The 7,319-nt window shown below is 67.4% G+C and overlaps 1 non-coding gene across 1 annotated transcript; it reads left to right on the top strand.

Annotated features, from left to right (window-relative positions):
- The first annotated feature begins 1,188 nt into the window (after positions 1 to 1,188).
- LOC102154979 lies at positions 1,189 to 6,870 on the top strand. Its single transcript, XR_005381879.1, has 3 exons — positions 1,189 to 2,238; positions 2,554 to 5,049; positions 6,416 to 6,870. It is a non-coding gene; the product is annotated as a collagen alpha-1(I) chain-like (transcript).
- The last annotated feature ends 449 nt before the right edge of the window (positions 6,871 to 7,319 follow it).

The raw sequence follows: 7,319 nt of genomic DNA, 5'->3' as shown, positions 1-7,319 counted from the left end.
CAGCCCTGGTGGAGGTGCAGCTGTTGACTGGGTGGAGTGGGGGGTCCCCCCAGGTGAGCGGGAGGCTGGGGGGAGGCGCCGGTGGCCGCTGCAGTGACTGCCTCGGAGGCGGTGCTGGCAGAGGGCCCTGTGCAGGCCCCAGGGGCTGCGGGGGTGGGGGTGCTGCTCGGTCCCACCCTCCTATTGTCCCCGCTGGACTGGGGGCCCGGCTCTCACGCTGGGCGAGGTGGCCCTGTGGGCAGGAGGTGGGCCAGCCCCGTCTCCTCCGGCTGGAACAGCCCTGAGCCCCAAACCCTGACTCACGTGGCCGAAGCCAGGCTCCCTTCCCCAGGGATCAGTCCCCCTGGTTGTCCCGGTTTGGGCCCTTTCGGGGCAGCGTGTGGGAAATCTTTCAGCTTCAGCAAGTCCTGCCTCTGCCACACGTGGCCAAAGCCCTGCTGCCGGCCCAGGGCCAGGCTGGGGGCAGAGGGGAGAGGACCCTAGCTGCGGGGCTCAAGTCGGGGTGCTCAGCGGTGGAAGTGCCTGGGACCGAGGCTCCCGTGTGTGTAGGGGACCGCAGAGGAGGCATCTCCACCCTAGTCCCCTCCCCAGCCGGTGAGACCTAGCGAGCACATCTGTGCCACTTGGAAAGAAGCCACCGGAAGTGGGTTGGGGTGACCTGGGGCCCCCGCAGTGCCCGGACAGCTCCATTTCTACTAGCACACCCCAGGCCTCGGAGGTACCGCGCCCCCTCACGGGCAGCTGGGGGGCTGAGCACAAGAAGGCTCGGGGCGCCAGGTGGCGGTTGCCCCGACTCCTGCAGGAGAGCTGCAGAGCGGCCGCAGGTGCAGGAGCCCCGGCCTCCCCGGCCTCCCTCCCTGCACGCCCCTCCACCCGCTCTTCCCCGCTGCCCAGTCTCTCCCACTGCAAGCCAGTTAGGCGCCTCCAGCTCTTAGGACGCCCCCTAGCTTGATGCTACACCCCCTCATTCTGCTTCTAACTCCTGTGCCCCGGCGCCCGCCCACCCTTCCTTGCCTGCACCCAACACGACCGCCCGTCGGGCCCCCTGCTGTGCGCCGGAGGACCAAGGTCAGATCAGACCACCCCTCGTCCCCAGAGCTCGTGGTTTGGGGCCACACACCCACTGAGTGGGTAGAAGTTGCCACTGACAATGCCTGGCGCGGGTGCGGGGGGGGAGCCGGTGGGGGAGAGCTGGTGGGGGAGTCCTCCGCATGGGGCGTGTTCCGGAGCCCCGGGCTGGTGCAGCTGGAGATCGGGCTCCACAGGCCAGGCTCCGCACAGACCCAGGAACCTGTACTTACGGGTGTGAGAGGACGGTGTGGGGACCCCCTCCGTGGCCAGCGACAGAGCGAGACACGGGCTTTGGGGAAGGAAAACCCCTGGATGGCTGCCGGGATCCAGAGGCGGGGCGGGGGCTGGAGGCTGCCTGGGGGGCGGTACGGAGCCCACCTGGGATCAGGGCCCTCAAGGAGCCCTTCCTGGTGACCCGAGTCTTTCCCAGACCTGAAATCAGGGGCCTGGTGCAAGAGTGGGGTGCCCGGGCTCTGCCGCAGTCAGCAGCCACTTTTCCTCGACGGCCCAGGCTCTCGGTCTGTGTGGTGAGCCCCGCACGCCCTGCCTGCCCCTCCGTGGGGCTTCAGGGCTCAGGTGCCGCCGTGGGGCGTGGGCAGCCCACGTGTCCAAGTGGACGAGCGCCTTGCACTCGGGGCTGAGCTGGATGCCGGGGAGCAGGGCACGGCTGGCGCTGAGATTGGGTCAGGAACCCCCAGGTCAGCGTGGCCCGGGCCTGCCCACAGCCCCGAATGAGAACGAGAAGCCGGACGGGAGGCGGGTGTCCCTGAGTCCCAGCCCTGGCCCCGTCCCACAGGCGCAGGCCGTGGCAAAGCTCCCCCGCCCCTGAGTCTGCGCAGGGATGAGCTCCCTGCCACACTCCCCCCCTGCGGAGGCCTGGGGCCAGACAAGCCCGCTCCCCTCAGCTCCGGCCACAGTCCCGAGGGACTAGCACCGCGGGGTCTCCTGGGCGCCTCGGGCAGCGGGGGACGGCCCTACGGGGAGTAAAAGTGCCCGGAGTCCTGGCTGTGCTCCCTCAGGTCCGGGTGGGGGCAGAGCTCGAGGTGGGGCCTCCCAGGCAGAGGATGAGGCTCGGATCCGCCTTGGCGGTGTGGACCGGACCCTCTAAGAACACACTGGGCCCTGGTGACCAGGGACCGGAGAGCTAAGACCAAGGCCACTGGGGAGGTGAGGCAGGGGTTGGGTGGGGTGCCTGGCTGTTGGAAGTGGGGAGTTGGGACCATCGGGATGATCCACTGACCCATCCCAGGCTGGAGCCCCAGGCAGCCTCCCCTTTGCCCTGGTGTAGAGGGGCCCGGGCACACGGGCTGGGCTCACCCATCAGTGCAAAGCAAGTGCATCAGGACGAAGGCTTTGCAGGCCGGGCCTGGCACACGGTGGGGGACGGTGGGGGGTCTGGAGATGAGGGCTCGGAGCCCTGGCCTGCTCCCGAGAGCAGTGTAGCGGACGGGGAGCCTGAGGGGTACCTCCATTCTGTTTTAGGATTCAGCGGCCTCTGTGGTCCCGCACGCGTGGAGAGGAGCCGACAGGCCTCCCGCTCGCTCCGCGGGTGCTGTCCTCGCGGCCTCTCCCAGCGTCTCCCAGCCACCAGCCCCACGTTTGGTCAAGGCAGTCCCAGGCGGGCCCCCCATGAGAATGGGCTGCGGGGACCGGGTGGGTGACAGCCTGAAGAGCCAGATGAGGTTAGGAGCCAGTGACCCCCTCCCCGCCTCCCACGCGCACACTTCTCTGCAGGAGCAGCTGGGCCCGGAGGGTGCCCAGAACCCGGCGTTCAGCGCCTCTGCCGGGCCTGCGTGTCCAGGGGCCACGCGGTCCCCTGTGCCAGCCCCTGTGCCCCAGCCTGCCCTTCCCCAGACTCTGTCCTTGCTCCTGGGAGGCCCAGGCCCTGGATAGCGCTCACTGCCCCGGGCCTGCACCCCAGGTGACGGGGAGCCTTGCCAAGAAGCTGGGGTGGGAAAGTGGGGACCGAGGAGTGAGGGGCTCCACGGGAGAAGCCCCCTCTGTCACAGAGGCGCCCCGAGCTCTTCCCCTTCCCCTGAGGCTTTGGGGTAGACAGGAGAGGGCCCTGGAGGACACGCTGGGCGGGGAGACACACTGCCAGGCTGCACCCTGGGGTACTCCCCCGCCTGCCTTGGCCTCTGGGGGACTGGGGACGGAGCAGGAAGGGCGTGGCCAGGTGGCTTTGGGTGGGAGAGGCCTGCAGAGCCAAGGAGGCTGGTGCCCCCGGGCAGCTCGGGCTCCCAGCGGTGAAGCGGGGTACCGGCTGACCTACCTCAGAGGGGCTCACATGAGACGTGCACCTGGTTCCCAGTTCCCAGGCCTGGGGCCGGGGGGCACCCGTGCTAAGGTCGGAAATCCACGGAGGCTCCAGAGCTCCGCCACAGCGTTGTGGGCAAGTGACAGAGTCAGGAAGCCAGATGCTGTCACCGGGAGCTGCCAGGGACCGATAAGGTGGCCGGGCCACCACCCGGGGCGACAGGACCCCTAGCCTTCGCCTCGGCTGCAATCTGGGGACCCCTAAGGGGTGAGGTCGCCTGCCGGTGGGACCTGGGGGACTCAGGGGTTCCGACCCTCAGGCTGAGACAGTGTCCCCAGGGGGCAGAGCCCATGTGGCCCGAGCACCAGGCTCCTGGCGCCCCGCAGGGTACAGCCGGGGACCCTCTGGGGAACGGAGCAACCCCTGCCTCTGCGCAAGCTGAGGGCGGGCGGGCGGGCGCCCGAGGGCCCTTCCCTGGGGAGAGCCGGGTCACCCCCGCCGGCCTGCCATTCGGACAGCTGGTGGCGGGCACTGCCCCAGGCGGGGCGCGGGTCACAGCCTCCTTCTGCCACAGACTGACCGGGACAGTGACTGCGGACCGGGACGGCCAGAAACCAAGACGCAGCCAGGGCTCCCTGGGGAGGGGGAGCCCCGAAGCTCTGAGCCCCCACGCCGGGCGGTGCAGTGGAGGCCTCCCGGTCCCCTGCCCGCCACAGGGCCCGAGGTGCCAAGGTGGCACCAGCTTCCTGCCTTTCGGCGGAGGAGGTCACCTGCCCTTTCCCGGCGGGCCCCGCTGGCTCGGAACGGAGCTGGGCCGGGAGCGGCTGGGGTGCCGGGGTCCTGCTGGGGCCGGTCGGTCCACCCGCTGCTCTGGGGCCAGCCGAACGGTGGCCACGGACATTCCGCTGGACTTGAGCGCCGGGCACCGGGCTTCAGGCTTCAGAGGGAGTTCTGATTCACTTCCGGCCCGGGTCACTCGAGGCCCCGCTCCACAGACCGGGAGGCTGCCCAGAGGACAGTAACGCGCCCGCAGCCACACAGCAAGCCGGCAGCTAAGCCCCGGGGCCCCCCAACCTGTCCCGGAAAGGGGGCTTCTCGCGGTTTCTGAGCTGGACAGATTGGCCATCTCCGCGGCCACGGGCAAGGCCGGCTTGGCGGTGACCCGCAGGAGGCCACCTGGCCAGCTCCCCCTTTCCGACCCCCCCAGCCCGCTGTGCTTCCTGCCCCACAGGGCTCTGCAGCTGGGCCCGACGCCTCTAGAGCTGGAACCCCCGCCCCGCCGGCGAGGACTTCACCGAGGCAGAGTTTTGCAGAGGACAGAACGCGGCTCACGCTGCTCCCCCCGAGTCTCCTGCGGAGGGTTCTCCGCCCGGCGCGGGGCTCTGCGGGGGGGGGGGCTGCGGGGGGCCGAGTTCCGGGGGGTCGAGCCCACCTGGGCTGCGGCTGAAGTCTCCCCAGGGCTGAGACTGGACTCAGAGCGAACCTGGTGGCCGTCAACTGCCCTGTTTCTCATGGTGCAAAAGGCTGCATTTCGGTGACCGCAGGCGCAGCCGACGATTCCCGGGCGGTGCAACCGGATGGGGCGGTTCGGGTCACCCGGGAGGTCCCCGGGAGGACACGCAGACCCGACCTGTCGGGTCCCCCCGTTGCTCGCTGGCCTCAGGCGCCGAGAACCTTCCGCGGAGGCCGCCCCCGCCCGCGTGCCCCTGCACCCCACGCAGGTAAGTCGCTGCCCGGGGCCCCTCCTCCCGCCGCCCCCGCCGCCCCCTCGGCCTTCCCCGCCGTCCCTGGGCCCCCCGGGAGCCCCGCCGGCTTCGGGCTTCCCGCGCGGCGCCCGGCCGCCCCGCCCCCTCGCCCCAATTGGCTGCGTGGAGGGCACGGGGCCAGCGCCGGCCAATGAGAGGGCGGGACGGCGGCTGGGGGCGGGGCGGGGCCCTGCGAGGGCCTGGGTCGCCCCCCCCCCCCCCCCCCCCCGCTGCCCCCGGAGCCCTTTCCCCGCCCTGCGGTCCGCGGCACGTGTGACGCCCTTCAGCCCCTGCCCCTGCGATGTGACCTGAGTCGCCGCCTCGTGGAGGAGCCCTGGGCAGGGCACGGGGCGGGGGGGTGGCTCTGGGAGGAGCCCCTGGTGAGGGCCCCTGCGGCGGGGCAGCGTAGGCCTCAGGCCTCAGTTTCCTCATCTTTAAAATGGGGACAATAGTCCTGTGTCATAAACATGTACCGGGTCCGAGGACTTCATTCACGCGAAGAGCCTAAGCAGCGCACAGCGCGTTCAGAAATCCGCCGTGGAGCCCCGGGGCCGCGGGCAGCTCCCGGATGCGGGCCTCGGCTGCCGGCTGCTGGGCGCAGGTACCCCCCAGCGGCCGGCGAGGGCTCCCGTGGCTCCCCGTCCCCGCCGGGACCTGGTGACAACCTGAAGGCGCCGACCCGCTTTCCGTGCATTTCCCCGCCCGCGGTGAGGTCCAGCCGTTCGTCCTTCCTCTTCTACAAAACACCTGCTCAGGACTTTGCCCCCTTTCCTCAACCCTCCTTTTTGCTTTTAATGAGCATTAACACACACACGCACTTCTGGCTACTGCTGGTTTTGTGTTGCATCTTCTCCCATGTTGTCATTTTTGTTTTTATTTATTTTATTTTAAAAGATTTTATTTATTTACTTGAGGGAGCGAGAGCATGAGTAGGAGGAGCCGCAGAGGGAGAGGGAGTAGCAGGCTCGCCGTGGAGCAGGGAGCCCGATGCGGGACTCGATCCCAGGACTCCAGGATCATGACCTGAGCCGAAGGCAGGCGTCCAATGACGGCCACCTAGGCGTCCCTTCATTTTATTTTTAAAGATTTTATCTATTTGAGAGAGAGAGAGAGAGATTGCGGATGAGCAGGGAGTCTGACTTGGGGTTCGATCCCAGGACCCTGAGACCATGGCCTGAGCCAAAGGCAATGCTCAACTGACTGAGCCCCCAGGCGCGCCCCCTATTTGCCATTTGACGGCGGGTGTCTTTTGGTGAGCTCTTCCGGAGGATCTAGATTGAGAAATTCTTCCTTGCTCAAGGTGTCTAAGTCCGTCTTCTGTGAATTGCCTTGTTCTTCCTAGATTCTCCGGGTCCGTCGGGAGCCCGACTCATCTGCCACGGTCTCCCTCAGCGTCGCCTCCTGCAGTCCCCGTGCACTGTCCCCACCCTGCAGGTCTCCGGCCTCGGCCCTCCTCTCCATGCCCTGTAGACAAGGCCCACCGCTGCTCCATGTGGCAGCCTCCTGCTGTGTCACAGGAAGCTGGGAGGTGTGAGACCAACTATGGGTTAGCGGTTGTTCAAGTCTTAGGAGTGCCCGGCTGGCTTGCTCGGCGGGCAGGCAACTCTGGATGTCGGAGTTGTGCCCTGGAGGCCCACGCCGGGCGTAGATTACGCCGTAAGCAGCACTAAAAGGGCGCCTGAGTGGCTCAGCTGGTGAAGTGTGATCCCAGGTCACACTTGCATCGGGCTCTCTGCTCAGTGGGGAGTCGGCTTCACCCTCTCCCTCCGCCACTCTCCCTGCTTCTGCTCTCTCTTGCTCACTCACTCCGTCTCTCAAATACTTCTTTAAAAAAATGTTATTTATTTATCCATGAGACACAGAGAGAGAGGCAGGGACACAGGCAGAGGGAGAAGCAGGCTCCATGCAGGGAGCCCGACGTGGGGCTCGATCCCGGGACTCCAGGATCACGCCCTGAGCCGAAGGCAGATGCTCAACTGCTGAGCCACCCAGGGGTCCTGTCAAATAAATAAAATCTTAAAAAAAAAAAAAAAAAAAAAGCACAAAGTATTGGCTATTTCTTTCAAAAGGTGTTTAGAAATCAGTGAGAGAGGCTCAAGACTGTCCCAGTGTCTCTCATTTGCCAGCACTTCCAAGTGGCAGAGGTCCCCATTTGCCCGCCTCAGGGGGCTGGGGGCTGCGTGAGGTGTATGTCGTCATGGAGACGGGCAATTACAGGTCCCCCGTGCTCCCCCCACGGCCCATTT

This window comes from Canis lupus, chromosome 30, assembly GCF_011100685.1.
Source record: "Canis lupus familiaris isolate Mischka breed German Shepherd chromosome 30, alternate assembly UU_Cfam_GSD_1.0, whole genome shotgun sequence".
NCBI lineage: Eukaryota > Metazoa > Chordata > Mammalia > Carnivora > Canidae > Canis > Canis lupus.
This window is presented reverse-complemented; position numbering and strand designations above follow the sequence as displayed.